The sequence below is a fragment of the Triturus cristatus genome, chromosome 10 (assembly GCF_964204655.1).
Source record: "Triturus cristatus chromosome 10, aTriCri1.1, whole genome shotgun sequence".
Taxonomy (NCBI): domain Eukaryota; kingdom Metazoa; phylum Chordata; class Amphibia; order Caudata; family Salamandridae; genus Triturus; species Triturus cristatus.
The window spans coordinates 210,454,728-210,474,108 of record NC_140593.1 but is presented as its reverse complement, the minus strand read 5'-3'; the positions used below and the strand labels follow the sequence as shown (position 1 = coordinate 210,474,108).

General features: G+C 48.3%; 1 protein-coding gene across 6 annotated transcripts in view; it reads right to left on the bottom strand.

The window, feature by feature from the left end:
* Nucleotides 1-19,381, bottom strand: part of NEBL (nebulette) — a 678,034-nt gene that overhangs the window by 9,985 nt on the left and 648,668 nt on the right. The gene's annotated exons all lie outside the window — the stretch shown is intronic.

Genomic DNA, 19,381 nt, shown 5'->3' with positions numbered 1-19,381 from the left:
GGTTTATCTTATACCCTTCCAGTTCAGAGAAGTCTCCTATTTTCTTTTCATTGCATTCGAAATATCAGCTTTATCAGCCTTTAAATACAACACCATGTTGTCCACAAACAACTTTCATTTTGAGGACTCAGATAAGAGGGCTTTAAAATTGGGGTCCTGGCGAATGGCGCACGCGAGTGGTTCAATAAACAGTGTGAATAGTATTGGCATGTCCCTCACATTATAGTAATATTTCCAGCTGTTTTTCCAATAATATTTATACTAGCCTTTGCTCCCGCGTACAAATTTTGCACAAACAAGATTAACGCAGCTGAGAAAGCAAATCTTTCCAGGATTGTGAACAGGGCATTCCACTGTCAAATTCTTTCTCCACGTCCAGCATTATCACTGCCGATTTAATGTCATGTGTAGAATTATAATCTATTGTCTGTGTTAGATAATGTGTATTGTCTGCCACTCCAATTACACTAGAATATGTCACACAGGCAGTCAATCTTTGCCCAAAATGTGAAAGAATGTGGCAACGACCGGATCTCTGCTGAAGTTTATAAATGATTTGCTTCCCAACTCAACACATTTTTTGTGAGATTGTTTTATAGTATAATGAGGGGTTTGGTGATTCCAACCTCTTTCTCTGAAGCTTTCATTGTTAGTTTTCTTTAAAAGGGTCAACCGGAATAGGATGTAATATCATCCAATTAGTCTTTAAAATTATAATTACAAATTATTTACAAAGATATTGGCAAATCGTTTGGCTTCAATTGCACCATCAATTATTCATGGTAACAGAAACAACCACATATTATGCAGATTAATTACTCCTCCCATAAAGGCTCCATCCTACAAACGTTTGTTTTGCCGGATGTATGACATGAGTGAAGGTCTAGTCCTGCCTCATAAAATCATCTAAATGCTTGCACTGCATGGTTCATAAACACAATACATTTGGGGGCATAATCTCAAGGATCTATCCCCGAGTTATCAGCACTTTAGCGTAGCCAAAATCGCAATAAATCTATCGCTACATTCACAAGCCGGTGCAAACAGCTGATATCACCAGTTTTTCGGCGATAGCATCCTCAAAAAACATTGCCACAGGTGACCCCAGCAACTATCGCTAATGAGATGCAGAGTAGGCGTTCCTGAGCAAAAAGCCATGACAACACCACACCAAAACATTCTCAACGACCAGCCAGATAGGCGATAAGATCACAAAACATGCGATAAGGCGCGTTAGCAGATGGAAATTCACACCTGCTCTGATCTGGTGCAAAGTCGGTCGACAACCGGCACCAGAAAAGGGAGCCCAGCCCAGAGCCACACCTGAAGAACAACAGATGCCATGAAGCTACTCATCATGCAGCTCGGAGTCCCAACAGGGCCACAACACCCACCCCCTGGACCGCCGCCCCCCCAAGACCACCACAGAGGCAGCGCAGACAAAGACAGCTGACCTTCAGGAAACGCACCAGCCTCACAGACTTAACACCAGAGCATGTGATTGCCCACTACACACTCAAAAGGACAACCATCCTCCGCATCCTGAACATCATTGCCCACAGGCTGACTGCACCAACACAGCGGACAACAAACATCCCTCCGCATACAAAGCTGCTGGCTGTGTGGCACCTGTTGGCCTGTGGAACTTTCCAACCAACAACCGCCAGAGTTGGGGGAGTCTCACAGCCAGCCCCATCCAAGTTCCGCAAACCTGTCCTGGATGCCATCCTCAGCTTGGTACCCCAGTACCTATACTTCCCCCACACTGCGCAGGAACAGCTGGAGACCAAGCAAGGCTTCTATGCCATAGCTGCATTCCCGCACATGTTGGGGGCAATTGACTGCACTCATGTCCTAACCACTGGGGACTCTTTACCAATGTCGTCGCCAACTACCAAGGCAGTGTGCATGACTCATACATCTTCTGACAGTCCATCATCAACCGGCGCTTCCAGGATGGCACTTACGGAAATGCAGTGCTCGTTGGTAAGTACCAAATGAACACACCACACACTTCCAATCCACAATCGTGCAACTCACAACTCTGGCAATACACATGTTACAAACCCATATACAACATGCCAAACAACATTCCCACCCACCAGACAAAACAGCACAACTTACTGTGGCAACCTGGCCTAGCCATGTGCATGAGCCATCAACGGCATGGCACATCAGCCACACAATATGAGGATGTGGGGAGGGGTGGGAACCAGGCATGTGCGATGGAGGCAGCTGACCCATTAATGAGAATGTACACAATGCCAAGTGTGGCGTGGGTGTGCTGGACAGACTGCAGTATGCAGACCACAGATATATCCATGTCGACATATAATGCTGGTGGTAGTAGTGTTGTGGACAGTGGACACAACCATTTCATCCCAGCCAGTGGGGAAGATCACAGAAATGTAGCTTGTTACGTCCCCCCTGTAAGCATGTGCGGAGAGGGCTGGCCCGGCGGTCGCCAGGCTAGTATAGGGGTGTGAATAAAAAGCACGTAGCTCTGGGCGTGGTTCTCTTCCAGAATGCCCAATGTGTCTTCCAGGGCGGCACCTCTCACCTTGCCACGAGGCCGACGTCATGTGCGGCCGTGCCTGCGAACCTGGGCGCCTGCCGCAGCCCTAGTCACTGCTCCCAGGACCAGTCTCGTCCGCTACGGCGCATTCCAGGCCTCACTGTTCACCTGCCAACACCAGCGTGTCTCCAAGAGTGCCCACCACGTGCCGGTGCAAGCTCCAAGCCCGAGGCCCACGAACTTGGCAGCCTCCTCAGACAATCACGGCCTCGGCGAGCAAGGCCCGCAATACTCCTTTTTTGTTGACGTACTCCACCAGCATACACAGTGGACAAGTAGGTCACACATTTGGAACTGAGTCTTGTTCACACAATGGCAGAATACATATTTAAGGCATCGTTAAAATCCGTATACTCCTGTGATGTGGTGCCACCAACTCTGTGCATAGCATTCCGACAACACGTGTCTGTGGGCCCCTGAGGACTTCTGCCTTAGGCCTACACACCGGACCAGCAGGCCTCAGACAAATCCAATCCAGTCCGTCCCAGGCAGGACACAGCATCGTCCCATGCTGACCGCTGCCTCCAGCACACACTGCGGTCGAGTAGGACACACAATTGGAACTGAGGCTTGATTTGTTCATTGCAGAGATAATATCATTGTTTAGGCCTCATCACAGACTGCATCCCCTCACAGCTCTGGTGCTACTGACTCTGTGCCACGGGAGTCATGGGCACTCTCCCGTTGAACTTTGTTGGCATCTGAGTCTATTGCCTGGGGGTTGTCTTCATCATGTAGCTGATACTGACATGATGGGAAAAAAGAAGACTGTAGCATTCAACTCCTCCATATTGCCTGTTTCTGCTTGTTTCTGCCTTCTGCATCATGCCCTGGATGGACAACTCCACTGTCCCCGTAACACATCGCAACATTCTCCTTGGACATCAACGAGGACTCGCTCAGCACTCATGGCCCTATCTCAGTGCACCACAAGTCACCGTCCCTTGCGGGTGTGCCTGTGAAGGCCGCAGGGCATCTGGTACCACTAACTTTGTGTAGCTCACGTCATGGACTCATGCTGTTTGTACTTTGAACTTCTGATTGTCTGATCACTGTTGTAGAGTTGTTGCCAGCACCAACCAACCCCTGAGGGGTTGCTTACAATACCCAACACAAAAACCAGCACAGACGTCACTGGACGTGTGAAACTGGCAATAAAAGGGTCCGGGCGCACATGCCCGTAGCCAGTTCTACAAATTCTCTCAGTGTGTCCGTGTGGTCATTATGTATGCATGAGGGCCCCGGGCCATACCACATCACATTGTGCTGTGTACAGCGTGTGCAACCTTGTCACCTCAGGCAGTGGGGTAGACCTGGGACATGTAGCTGTGCCGGACCCCCCTGTGAGCGTGAGTGAGTGGACCGGCATATGGCAGTGCGGCGTAGGGGTGTGGTCATTTGATACATGGCTCTTGGCATGGTTGAGTTTAGGCCTTGACAAGGAGGTAACTAAGGCGTGTGTCTCTGGTGTAGTGTCTGCGCCAGCCGTCACGTAATGTGCAATGTTGCCATGTAGCATGCCCACGGATTGCAGCCTCAGCCGAGGGGTACATGAGGGTGAGCAAGCCCGCCCGGGGTCTGGGATCATAAATGCCAACTTCTGTGTGTGTCGCTATTTCCGCAGCATAAGCCAAAGGTCTATCCTCAACCACAGGGCAAGGTCAGCCAGGCATGAACTCTACATCTGTGTCCGCCCTGTCCTTACCATAGGCCTACACACACGTGGTCGCCCAACTTCAGCGCACAACATCACTGTATTGTTGTCAGGCTTGTGGACATGCACAGACAGGCATGACAATGGTGTGCCGTGATGCAACCGCGCTGCGCACACTGGTGAATAGGCTTGGGGGAGGGAGGAGCAGCAGTGATGCTACATAATACAAATTGATGCCACTCATTTGCAACATACAAAAACAACAATTGATGGACAGAATGCAGAACAATGTCATACATTCACCCCAGTACAGAGATCTGGGCCTAAATCCATCGTTTTTTTGCTCACCATGCCATTCCAGTTTGAACCCAGCCATATGCAAATCAGTCTTGACCCTGTGCCCCATGGGAATAGTCCAGCCCGAACTGCCAAGCCAAGTCCTCCCTGGACTGGAAACAAGCATCCTAGGACCGTTTTCGGGCTTTCAGCCCTCGTCAGCCAGGATAGCTTGATTCCAGTGGCATGGAGAGCAGGGGACTCACGTCTGAGCATACCCTTCCCCCTCGGGGTGACAAATGCAAAAACAACAATTGATGGACAGAATGCAGAACAATGTCATACATTCACCCCAGTACAGAGATCTGGGCCTAAATCCATCGTTTTTTTGCTCACCATGCCATTCCAGTTTGAACCCAGCCATATGCAAATCAGTCTTGACCCTGTGCCCCATGGGAACAGTCCAGCCCGAACTGCCAAGCCAAGTCCTCCCTGGACTGGAAACAAGCATCCTAGGACCGGTTTCGGGCTTTCAGCCCTCGTCAGCCAGGATAGCTTGATTCCAGTGGCATGGAGAGCACGGGACTCACGTCTGAGCATACCCTTCCCACTCGGGGTGACAAATGCAAAAACAACAATTGATGGACAGAATGCAGAACAATGTCATACATTCACCCCAGTACAGAGATCTGGGCCTAAATCCATCGTTTTTTTTGCTCACCATGCCATTCCAGTTTGAACCCAGCCATATGCAAATCAGTCTTGACCCTGTGCCCCATGGGAACAGTCCAGCCCGAACTGCCAAGCCAAGTCCTCCCTGGACTGGAAACAAGCATCCTAGGACCGGTTTCGGGCTTTCAGCCCTCGTCAGCCAGGATAGCTTGATTCCAGTGGCATGGAGAGCACGGGACTCACGTCTGAGCATACCCTTCCCCCTCGGGGTGACAAATGCAAAAACAGCAATTGATGGACAGAATGCAGAACAATGTCATACATTCACACCAGTACAGAGACCTGGGCCTAAATCCATCGTTTTTTTGCTCACCATGCCATTCCAGTTTGAACCCAGCCATATGCAAATCAGTCTTGACCCTGTGCCCCATGGGAACAGTCCAGCCCGAACTGCCAAGCCAAGTCCTCCCTGGACTGGAAACAAGCATCCTAGGACCAGCGTACCCTTCCCACTCGGGGTGACAAATGCAAAAACAACAATTGATGGACAGAATGCAGAACAATGTCATACATTCACCCCAGTACAGAGATCTGTAGGGAAGGCTGAATTGTTTTTAAAATGTATGACATGTGTTTTTAAGTTTTACATGTCCTGGTAGTGAAAAACTCCTAAGTTTATTTTGCACTACTGTAAGGCCCATCTCTCCCATTGGATATTGGGTTACCTTATCACATTTGGACTCAAATGAATTTCTAAGTTGGATTTCAAGTCACACTTCTGAGAAACCCACGATCCAAGCGAATGGGGGTTAATGGCACCTTCTATGGTAAATCAAGAATCAAACTTATGAAGATGTTCTCAGTTTTTTCAATTCCCAAATCACGGCACAGTACAATGCAGTTCAAAGTCCCATATCTGATATATTTCAATAACCGGGGTAACTGACTTATAGATGGAAGTTTTAAATTTTTTGAGCGGAGCTTACATGTTGTACAATTAACTGACTTCTAGTGATTTGAGAAACCTATGATAATGTATTTGTCAACCTTACTCCCAGGTATTCAAATTGCTTGACTTGTTCCAATAGAGTGTCACACAGTTTAACCTTACCTCTGAAGGACTTATGTGGATTAGATGCTATGAGCTTAGTCTTATTGATGTTAACCACTAACCCAAGTTTCTCACAAGATACTGAAAGTCTTAAAGTTAAGTATTGTTAGCAAATGAGAGGGACGTATATGTGTGTTCAGCAATCCTAGGGGGACACCCTTACAATCAACTAGAGTGTCATCAGCCTGTTGATGTACAGGGTGAGCAGAGTTTGCGCCAGTACAAACCCTTGCCGCACCCCTCTGTTCACCCTCATATGCTCTGTTATTTCGTCATTTCCTCCCCATCTTATTTGGGTGTAGTTGTCTGACAATTACTTGCAATAAATCATTCGGGACCCATAACTGCTCTAGTACTGCTCACATTTTATCTCTGGGGATGAGATCAAATGTGGCACATAAGTCCACAAATACTATGTATAGGTGTTACCTTTTAATAAGCGCATATTTCCATAAAATTGTTAAGAACCTAAATAATTGGTCGGTAGGGCTCACGTGCTTTCTAAAGCCAGCCTGTAGGGGTGACAAAATCTTCCTTATTCCGCCCCTGTAACCTCACCAAAAGATGCCTGCAAAACAGTTTTTGTGATGTATCAATAAGGCTAATTGGCCTGTAGTTTGCTGAATCACTATAATCTCCCTTCTTGTATACAGGGATTACCTCTGCTCCCAGCCAGGAGCCCAGAACATCTGGACCTTTTAGAATGGCGTTAAAACTGTGGTTCAAAATGGCATAGAGTACCCCAAAAGAGTTATCCAGGACTGAAGTTGAATGTACTAGTTTTCTTTGATAATTTGCTAAAATATGCAACAACTGTCTGCTGTCCTTGGTTTTTGCCACAGTGTTTAGATCGCTCCATAGCCTCTCTTCTCAATTCCGTTTGCCATCATTTAGAACCATTTTGAATTGTTTCTTTTAAGGGCCACAGTGCCTTTACGGCTATTTCTTAAAGCACCCATCAGTTCCATTCTTTCTTCCTTACGTTAATCATCAAATGATTTTACTTTTTTATTACTTATAGCTATCTACTTCAGAATCTTATAAAAAAAAAATCTTAACCTTGCCCATTAATCCACAAAAATATCCAGGATTAATTGCTCCTTATCAACATACTTAAGGATGTCAATTAGAGAGTGTGCTACAATGGTATGTCTCTGCACAAGAGTGTCTTCATTCCCCTCAATAATGGGCCATTAGACCCTCCTTCTGTTACTATGGATAATTGGTTTGGTTGGATTGCTCTTTTGTTGGAACAGATGAGAAATAATCAAGTGATCCATTTCTAAAGTGAGGACATTATGATCACTATCAAATCTCTCTAATACCCTCTTGGCAATCAGGTGGGACAACAGAGAAAGATCAAGTAAAAGGTAATCAATTCCGGTTAAAAAATTAACCCTTTGAAGGTTAAGTTTAGGTTCTTTATCCATTGCAGGCTCGGAGGCTATGCTTGAGTGTAAAAGATGCTAGTTGGAATGCCACGTTCGTATTCCTGGGGGGGCAACTTGACTCAGGCTAGGCATTCCCCATTCCTCATCCTCCTCCTCTGTGACATTTGACATCACTTCAAGGGGTTTGAAGGTGGTACTCAGATCCCCTGCAAGTATTAGATGACCCATATCCTCAGCCTTTTTCAGAAATTCATCTAGGGCAATTGTAGTAGGGGAATCCTGATTCTGCGCTGAGAATCTTTTATAGATATTATCCAAAAGAACAGACTGTTTCTCCTTTGTGTTATGAAAGGTTACGACCAGTAGGTCCTTAAAACTTAGAGTCAAGTTTTTTGAGATTACATTGTAGATGGACATTAACCCAAATAATAATGCCCCCTACTGGATGGCCTAAATATAGGTGGAGAGGCCTCAATACAGAAATCCACCCTGTAGACCAAATCATTAGTCCATGTCTCCTGCAGGAGACATATGTCAAAACTATCAAAGCAGGACACATATGTCAAAACTGTCAGTGAAATTCCCCCATTCCTCACAACTAAGTTTGGACCTAATACCAGAAATGTTCCATGTCAGCATCATCAATTTATCATGATTCCCAGAGAATGTAAATGGTTTATGTCGTAGGGATTTCCTCCCTTCTTCACTGGCCTCATTAGGGTCAGTATACATTTCTGTTGCTACAGGCTTACAAGGGTGACCATCTGCCACTTCCAAGCTGAACTTATTGCTTCTGGGTGACAATCCCTTGTTCAATCATGTACTGCCAACTCAAGCCTCCCTACTGAGTGATCTCTTATTCGAATCAAGTTGAGCATTATCAGTATGGTTAGCTATCACTCTACAACCCCCTGCATCAAGTGCCCCTCTTCTGTTTAGTAGTCAGCACTTAAACTAAATCTTAGAACCATTAATAGGAGAAGTCATACATTCAAATTTACCAATCCACCTCCAAGGTTTTCATTAGCCAACTTAAGGGTGATGTAATTAAATGCTTCCTCAAAATGACACTGTCTAGTGGCCGCTATATCTGATCTAATTATTGAACGGCATTGCCTAACATGCCTAATCTAATGAGTCTCATAATTTTCTTTTGTTGAGTGTGGGATTTTGGGTACATTTATCATGTATATTGTTTTGCTATTTGCTCCTTGGTAACTTTCAGGCCCTGTAGTAGGGTACATTTGGAAGCTCATAGTAAACTCTCTGAAGGTCTACCTCTCTTCCTGGGGGTTTGTTGCCATCCTCCCGCCTGAAGTGGGACAGATGTGGCAATGTCCTGGAACCCTCCTGGGATTCCTGAAACTAATCTTCTTGAGGGGAAACAAAAACTCCCTTAATAAAGAACCCCTAGAAGCCCCTTGTCTGTAGCCACTAGGTGGAAGGCATTAGGTGCAAGGTAAGATGTTTGAGTGTTAGAGACTAACATTAGATTAGGCTGATGTAAAGTATTTATCCCAGTACTTTCTAAATCCATGCCATGGCAGGACCTCGTGTTTTCCTGAAATATAGGTGCCTCCTCGCTTTACTCACAAGGGGTTATTATGTCGATTTTATGAGAGAGTTTCCCCAGATTCACTCTTAACAGGGACAATCCATTACTCAATCATTTGATTATTTCCTGGAGCTGGCTTTTTCTATCTGGCATATACATTTAGTACATACTTTACTATCCTCACCCATTCTCTTAGCTCTTTATGGATTACATTTTTGGTGTCACAGCCAAGCTCAAAGTATTAACCCCAGTCTCATTAATTAATATATCACTTGATAATGCTGTGATAGGGTTGACTGCCCTCACATCACCACCTTCAGTGGCACACAACTGCCATTTCCACGGTCCCCAAAGACTTGAAGCATGGAAGGTGCTTTCCCAAGGGAAAGTGAATCAGATGTTTTTTCTTTTTAAAGATGCCCGGAACTTTCTGACCCAATCCACTTGGTCTGGATGAGTTCCTGCTACTCAGTAGGGTCTCCACCACTTCAATTAGATTATCAACCGCGTTAGCCACACAGTTCTTTGCCACATTTGGTACTGACAATTTAGCCATATTTGTATTCCTCTGGGGGGTCTCTATTGCTTTCTTTTTGCCCATCATAACAGGGGTACCTTACCCGCACCTCAAAATCTGGAGAGAAAATGATCACACCTAAACACTTGATAGGGGCAGAGGCAGTAGATGTTAATAATGAAACTTGCTTTTTCCCTAACTCCTCCTCAATCCCAGGGTAGGCTTGAGGAAGTAGTCCCACCCAGCTCCACAACTGTGAAGCATCTTTGGGAGGAATGCAAGCAAAGGGGAATGATTGGCAAACACCTGTGATGCGGAACAACTCCTATTGGCTGCGCCTTGATCCCTGAATAAGGTGAAGCCACCACTCTGTTATGGCCTGTTCACCTAATCAATTAAATGTGGCACAAGTAAGCAGAGTAGAGACCAAATGATTACACAGCAGGGCAGCAACAATGCAAATCTTAAGAACACAGGGGCTTATTTACAAGCCCTTTGCGCCACTTGTGCATCACTTTTCCCCATTTATAAAGTGATGCACCAGTGGTGCAAGAGGCTTGTAAATAAGCCCCACAGTACCTTTGCTGCAGTGTCAAGGGGGAGGTGGGGGCAGCCCCGCCTCTTCCTAATGTGACCATCGGTGCTATCCGCACTTTGGCATGTTAGACTGGTGGTCCCCTCTAGCAGCGATTCAGCAGGCTAAGGGTTCATCACCCCACAGTGTAATAGGTCCCGCTGACAGATGGCCCAAGTCCTGAAGTTGAAGCCAGAAAACTCCCTGGCCAGGAGTCAGCAGGGTGGCCCAGCTCTGGCTAATCCTGGTGCTGAAAGGTGGAGGGTTGGGCCCACCCTTATAGTGCTATTAGGTGAGGTGACTTGAGGCCATGCCCCCGTCAAGCAAGAAGCTGCACTTCCGCCTCTTGGCACATTGTGAGGTAGGAGAGTGAGTCCCCGATGGCTTGCCGGTCCAAAGGAATAATATACTCCCAAAAGAGCTTCCAAAGTGTCCCATGCTGGGGGATTGTAGAGCACTTTTAGGCGAGATGACGGGTGTCCCTGCCCCCATGAAGCAAGAAGCTGCAGGTGCTCCTAATGGTGTGTTGTCGGATTGGGGAGTGAGTCTCCTGTGGTCTTAGTGGTCCAGAGGGATAGTATACCCAGGAAGGAGCTTCCAAAGTGTTCCATGCTGGGGAATTGCAGAGCACTTTTAGGCGAGATGACGGTTGCCCTGCCCCCATGAAGCAAGAAGCTGCACCTGCAGGTATGTTTAAGATAAGTTCAAGACCAAACGAAGGAGCTGCCAGATTGGTCTTTCTTCCACTATTAAGATAGGGTAACAGTATCATAGGTCCTGGCAAAAGCCTAGTGATCTAGTCACATATTGCGTAGGGCTGAAACATGTTGACCTAGATATAGGATGTGAGGTTGGTGTTATAATCAATACCACATACTCTACTCTCTTTATGTTTTTAATCCTGTGTAAGATAGTGGCAATCCTTTATGAAAATTCCCAATAATAAAATTGAATTTATCTTGACCCTTCATACATCAAAAGCATCACTACCATTAATAAATAGTTTTGCATAAGCCCGCCTACCACCAACCAGTACCGGCAAAGGAGCACCCTATGTTGAAACATGCCACTTAGTGTGGGTGAGGGGTTTAATTTTTTTAAAATACGTCCAAGCAACCAGTAGGTTTACATCAACAACCCTGCAAGCGGAACATAAATGACCTGATCAAGTAAAGAATATTTTTTGTCTTTTCCAGATCTGGTTTGTAAATTTTGTGCAGCAGCAGCCCGTGCAGGTAACAGCGGTGAGGCAGTGGGGCCGGGTGTGTGTGGGGGGGGGGGGGGGTTACTTTTGACGGATGACCAAGAGGGGAAATTAAATAAATAGTTAATTTTCCATAGTCGCTGTCTGTCGAAATACCCTCCAACCCGGCCCCACCGCACCACCACTCTTACCTGCATTTGCCGCTGCTGATTTTGTGTATATGCAAGTATGAATAGGGAGGTTTTACTGTCATAGGCTCTCTTTGACCAAGAATACTTTCATGGAAATTGGGTGCAGTATATCACCAGAAAAACAAAAATTCACTGAAAATCCTACAGCTAAGGTGAAGTGGCTAGAATTGACTATAGCACGTTAATTTAAATTTCAACAAAAGAATGCATTCAATTAAAAAACAAAGTTTAAGTACAGTCTAGTTCAGGTTAGAACTTCAATATGTAACTTGCAAAACAACCATGCACACCATCAACTGCACACTCAATACACTTCTTACACCTCACAATATTTATACCAATAAGTAACACCATCTAAAAGCACTATACTAAAATAAATTCATAGTTATCTTATTAATAGTGACAGTGGTAATGTGATATGTATTTTGATATTTAAGATCAAAAATTAGTAATTACATCTCTTATATCAAGGATGAGGAAATGGGTGAGGACATGAGCGTTATATTTGGTTTGCCATTAACTTGAACCGGAGAAAGAGGAGGTTGATTTGATTGTGTCAATAGCTAATTTGTTCCACTAACTGGAGCCTCAGTTGGGGTTTTTAAGGTCGCATTTCTGTTCCAGATATGCTAAATTGAGCAGGAGGTCATCTTTCATATTTTTGCAAAGGATACCAACAGCAATAAACCCTTAGGGGAAATATTTTGGAGTGCTAATTTCTCATATCAATCAAAGTAATTTTCATGGGGCATATTCACAAGGATCTATCGCCGAGTTAACGACATTTTATCACAGCCAAAGTTGCGATAAACGTATCGCCCCAATCACAAGCTGGTGTTAACAGCCCACAGCATGAATTTACCCGCGATAGCAGCTGCAAAAAACATCGCCACAGATGATCCCCCGCTACTATCGCTTATGAGATGCAGAGTAGGCGTTTCCGTGTGAAAAGCTGCGACAACACCACACCTCAACATTCTCAACGACCAGCCAGATTAGCGATAAGAACACAAAACAGGCGATAAGGCGCATTAGCACCCGGAAACTAACACCTGCTCAGACCTGGTGCAAAGTCGGACGACAGCCTGCACCACAAAAGGGAGCCCAGCCCAGAGCTAAATCGGAAGGGCAACAGATGCCACTGGTCATGCGGCTCGGACACCCAAGAGGGTCACAACACCCACCACCACCACCCCAAGAACCCAAACCCCACCCAGAACCTCCCCCCTCCTCAGGACCACCACAGAGGCAGTGCAGACAAAGACAGCGGACGCCCAGGAAACGCACCAACCTCACAGACCGAACACCTGACAATGTCATTGCCCACTATAGGCTCAAAAGCACAACCATCCTGACCATCATCACCCAAAAGGCCGACGACACCAACACAGCGGACAACCAACATCCCACCCCACACAAAGCTGCTGACTGTGCTGCACCTGTTGGCCCCTGGTACCCCCCAACCAACACCCGTCACAGTCGGAGGAGTCTCACAGCCAGCCACATCCAAGTCTCTCACACCTGTCCTGGACATCATCAACAGCCTGGTACCCCAGTCCCTATATACCCAACACAATGCGCAGAATCCGCTGAAGACGAAGCAAGGACCATACGCCATAGCTGGATGCATGCATGTGTGGGGGCAATCCACAGCACACATGTCCTACCTGTGCCCCCTGGTGACACAGCACACAATCACCGCAACAAAAAGCACACGTCTCACATCAATGTGCAGGAAACATCCGAACACCGTGGAAAATCCACCGATGTTGCCTCCAAATACCCAGCCAGTGTGCATGATTCCTTCATACTCGGACAGTCCATCATCAACCAGCATTCCCTTGGCAAGTTCCAAATGAACACCCCACTCACCTCAACTCCACAACCATGCAACTCACAACTCTGGCAATGCACACGTCACAAAATCACAACCAACATGCAAAACAACATGCCCAGCCACCAGATACGACAGAACAACTTACAATTGTAACCTGGGCAAGCCGTGAACATGAACCATCAATGGCATGGCACCACAGCCACACAATAGCCGAATGTGGGGAGAGGTGGCAACCAGGCATGTGTGAAGGATGTAGGAGAACCAAGGCTGGGAAAGTACACAATGCCAAGAGTGGCAGAGATGTGCTGGCCAGACCGCAGTATGCAGAACACACCCATATTTCGAGAGTGCCTTTCGGTTCTTCTTTTTCCATTACTCTCGACCATTAACTCTTCTTTTAGTAAGGCATTGGTTCCCTCGGCTTGGAAACAAGCTAAGATGCTTCCACTGCTGAAAAAACCTCTCCTGGACCCCACCAAGCCCGAGAATTTCCGACCGATCTCTCTTCTGCCGTGGGTGGCCAAAGTAGCAGAGGCACATGCCAATAAAGTTCTCTCTAACCATATAATCAAAAATAAGATCCTTGATCAATCCCAGAATGGATTCCGTGCGGGGTACAGTACCGAAACGGCCCTTCTAGCAGTGAGTAAAAACCTACGTTCCATCCTTGACAAAGGCCAAACAGCGGCACTCGTATTGCTCGACCTGAGTGCCGCGTTCGACACAGTCTCCCATCCGATCCTCCTGCGTCGGCTAGAAGAAGCGGGAATAAAAGACTTTGCCCTTGAATGGCTCCGCTCCTTCTTGTCAGACAGATCTTTCCAAGTTTTCGCCCCCCCTTTTGCTTCTTCCATCAAACCCATTGAGCAGGGGGTTCCTCAGGGCTCGGTGTTAAGTCCGGCCCTGTTTAACCTTTACGTGCAACCCTTAGCTGCTGTCGCCCGTCACCATGGTCTTTCCATGGTCTCTTATGCGGACGACACCCAGCTTATGGTGGCTCTTTCGGACGATCATGCTCACGATGCCTCTCACTTTCGGATAGGCCTTAAGGCTATCGCGGGCTGGCTGACAGAGAATTGTCTCCAGCTCAGCGCCAGTAAATCCGAGGTCCTTCTGGTAGGCAGGGACAGGGAGCTCTGGAACTCCCATTGGTGGGCTCCGTCTCTGGGTCCTGCCCCCTCCCCCAAATTGGTGGTAAAGAACCTCGGGTTTCTGTTTGATTCAACCCTGCGCTTCCAAGAGCACACCAAAAAAATAGCTGGCACATGCTTTGGTCTTTTACGTACCTTAAGACCTATTCTCCGTTTTTTTTACCCGGCTACACGTCAACTTATAGTCCAGGCCACTCTCCTCTCGAGGCTAGATTACGCCAATTCTCTGCTGCTAGGCGCCAATAAGGCGGAACTGAACCATCTTCAGCGTATTCAGAATTCAGCAGCCCGCGCTATCCTCGGTCTCTCGAGATCGTGTTCAGGAATTGGGGCTGTCCTACGCCTTCATTGGCAGCCTATCTCAAAAAGGGTTGACTACAAATCCCCATGTCTCACTTAATCTTAAAAAACTCTCCACCCCGAGATCTTGTCTGACTTGATCACCCCGTACATCCCTAGCCGTATGCTGCGCTCTTCTGAATTGATCCTAGCCTCTGTTCCCAGTGTCAAGAGATCGAGAGCTGGGGGCAAGTCTTTTCGTCTCTTAGCAGCCAAGCTATGGAACTCCCTTCCTCTAAAGATCCGCAGCCTGGAATGTCTGACCTCCTTTCGAAAAGCTATAAAAACCTTTCTCTTTCCCATGGCTTAATCATTTTTTTCTTTTTTTTCCTTCTGGAAACTGCTACTAGCGCCGGGACGCCCCTTCGTTGGGGCAGCTGCGCGCTTTATAAGTGATTTTAACATAACATAACATAACATATCCATGGCGACATACACCTCTGGTGTATGGAGTGTAGTGGACAGTGGACGCAACCATGTCACCCCAGCCAGTGGGGGAGATTTTGGAAATGTTGCCTGTTACGTCCCCCTGTAAGCGTGAGCGGAGTGGGATGGCCCGGCGTATGCCAGGCCAGCGTAGGGGTGTGAATGAAAAGCACATAGCCCTGGGCGTGGTCCTCTTCCAGAAAGCCCAATGTCTCTGCCAGGGCAGCGCCTCTCACTCCGCCATGAGGTCGACGCCATTCCCGTGAGTGGAGTTGCCTGCGATCCTGTGCGCCTGCCGAACCCTGGCCCGCTGGACCCCGAACCCATTCAGGACCGCCCCAGTGCAGTCAGGCCACACTGATCACTTGCCGACACCGGCGTGTGTCAAGGAGGGCTCACCACATGCCGTCAGAAGCTCCAAGCCCGAGGCCCACGACCTTGGCAGCCTCCTCAGACCATCACGGCTTCCATGACACAGGCCGCTTTAGTCCTTTCTCATTGACGTACTCTACTGCCACCTCCGGCCTACACCACGGTCAAGTGAGTCACACATTTTGAACTGAGTCTTGATTAGACGACCACAGAGTACATATGTTCATTGCAGATTTTATATTAGTGTACTCCCTTCGATGTGGTGCCACCAACTCTGTGCATGGCATTCTTACAACACATGTCTGTTGTCCCCTGCTGACCACTGCCTTCGGCCTACACTACGGACAAGTAGGTAACACATTTGGAACTGAGTCTTTATCATACATTGTCCGTGCCTGCACAATAATGGAGATTCTACTTCACTGTACTCCCTTCGATCAGGTGGCAGCAACCATGTGCATAGCATCCAAATGACAAGTGGCTGTGGGCCCACGCGGACTACTGCTCACGGCCTACACTGTGCTCGAGTAGGCCACAGAATCGGAACTGAACATCGATCGTTCAAAGTCAGAGTAAGAATCATTGCACGCAAGGAGAGGCATAAGAGGAAGACGCGGTTCAGGCAGGAGGAAAAAAAGGATCATCGTTACGGAGGTGATCGAACACTACCGACAACTGCCCTGGTGTCACTAACTCTGTGCATGACAAGACAACGACACGTGGCTGTGGGCCCTTGCTGACTGCTGCCCCTGGCCTACACTGCGTTCGAATAGGTCACACACAATTTTGAATTCAGCCTTGATTTATTTATGGCTGACTTGATGTCATTGTACAGGCCTCAACGCAGACTGCATCCCCTTTCAGCCCCGGTGCCACTGTGTCTATTCCCCGAGACCCATGGACACTTTCTGGATGGACTTTGGTGGCGACTGAGTCCATGGACATGGTGTTGTTGTCGCTATCATGGCAGTGATACTGACTTTGTGGCGAAAACAAGGCCGTGGCATTCCACTCCTCCATTTGCTGCTTCCGGACAGCTTCCACCCTCTGCATCATGCCATGGAGGACACCTTCCACTGTCCCCCGCAACCCTCCACAACATACACCTTGGACATTGATGAGGACCGGCTCAGGTCGCATGGCCCATCTGACTGCACCGCAAGTCACCGTCCCGTGGCTGGGTGCCTGTGCCGGCCGCAGTGCATCCGGGGCCACTAACTCTGTGCTGGTCAGGTCCGGGACCCCTTCTTCTGAGATATTGGATGGCCTCTGAAGTGATGGCTTTGGGGTCATCAACAGCATGTGTCTGTGGCCCTGCACTGTCCACAGCTTCCTGCCTCAACTGTGGCCCACCAGGGCTCACACATCAAATCGAGCCCTGACCGGCCTGGACGTCACATCACCGCAGGAGGCACACGCCACCACCGCCACCACCGACTCTAACCGTAAAATTCCTGTGTCGAAATGGTCATACTGGCAGACTGACGGAGTTGCTTCCCATGACATGGATGCCATCTTCTGCCTGATCCCCTCCTCAGCACTCTAGGTGCCACTGACTCAGTGCACTACGAATCATCATCCATTACTGTCTTGGTTATGTACTGTGGTGAGTTCACGCAGCAATGTCACCTCAGGCGGTCTGGGAGACCTGGGACGACGATGAGGAAGATGATGCAGGCGTGACCCCCCCCCCCCCACTGCAGCTGCATCCTGTAGGTCCCGAAGGGAGAGAATCCTAGACATTCTCTTCACATGACCGTGCTCAGCTCTGGTGCCCCAGACTCAGTGCACTGCAACTCACGGACACTTCTGTTTGCTCATTGTGTGCCCTCTGGACTTGCTCAGGCTACCTCCATGATGCTCCGCAGTTGTCCCTGTAATGTTGGTGTTGTCTGTTATCGTATTCATTGTGTTCACTGTTTTATTTGTTATCAGCACCAACAACTCCTTGAGGGCTGGCTTGCACCCACCCCACACACATCTAGCACAGGCGTCACTATACATGTGGCCCTGCCAATAAAGGGGCCGGGCGCACGTGCCCATAGCCAGTTCAACATAATATCTGCATGTGTCCCTGTGGTCTTGTTGTATGCATGAGGGCCCTGGGCCCTACGACATTATATTGTGATGTGTACAGTGGACGCAGACATGTCACCGCAATCAGTGGGTTGGGCTTGGACATGTAGCTTAGTCGTTACCCACTCAATCCGTAAGGGGGGCGGACTGGGCCATCGTACGCAGAGCCAAAGTGGGTGTGTGACTGATATGTGCGTGCCCTCTGTACTGGGAATGTGCATCTGCATGTGTCTCTATGGCAGTGTGGGTCTCCTTTTTGGGGTGTAGGTGGTCACTGAAGGGTAATGGACACCCACATATGTGTTCTGTTTCGCCTTCCATGGGTTCGGACCACACCCGCACCTGTCAGCCCACCTCCTTTTGGCGTTCTGACACCTGGCATTGGTGTGCCATGTGTGGGTCGGTGAAGTGTTGTGTGCCAGCCGTGCTTACGGGTGCTTCATGCTGTGTGGTCTGTTGCAGGGGCTGGGTTCTCCTCTAAGTAGCTTGTCTGCCCTGGTGGTGGGTTGCGTGGGATGTCCATGGGCTGTTGTAGGGCATCGGTGTCGAAGGTGTGGTGGTCGTCTCCGGCATCACTGATGGGTTGTCTGGTGTGACCTGCTGGAGGTGTTGTTTGTCCCTCTGCAATGTGAAGGGGATAGGCATGTTGACATTTATGTCGGCGCATTGTTCTTGTAGACATGCAAACTGTGTGACAATGTACATCATGGCTGTTTGGGCGTTGCTGGCAATTTGAGTTGGGACAGTGGACATTTGGACTACATGACTGATGTGAGGTTGTACCGGTACATATGCATCTCACAGTTCCCTGCTCTGCCCAATGTGATTGGCCTGTTTCTGCGCATGGGCGGACCCAGTTGTGTCCCCTGTTCTGCAGTGTCGGTGTTGCACTTAGTGCCACATTGTCATGGGATGTGCTGTGATTGCTAAGTGTGTGTGCTGCAGTGTGCCATGGGGATGGGGGACATGTCCCTGGGTATTTGTGGTTGTGCAGTGTGCTACACATCATTGCGCATGTGTGTCATTGTGCCCATCTCACCCGTCCACACAGTCCCTTTTAGATCCTCACCCTGTTTTTGTGTCATGTCTTCTCGAGCTGTGTCCACAGTCTCACCTCCTTGCACCGTCTCCACACTGATGACTGGCCTCCATTTCCACCAGCTCCTCCTGTGGCACAGGACTTCCACCTCCTGTTGCCGTTGCTGCCTTCCTGTTGGCAGCAACTTTGGGCCTGGTTTAGGTTTCCACGTCATGCCAGCGCCTCTTGGCCTCCTCCTTTGGCCTCCTCGACATTCCGTCTGCATTCAAGATAGTCTGATTGTGGGGCAGTTGCTGGTAGTGTTCTGTCACCTCCGTGACGCTGGTCTTGTTTTCCTGCGGTCTGCACCCCATCTTCCTCTCCCTCACTCTCCTTGGCCTTCCCCAACCCCGTTTTGTTCCTTGCTGGTGGTCTGTGGGGC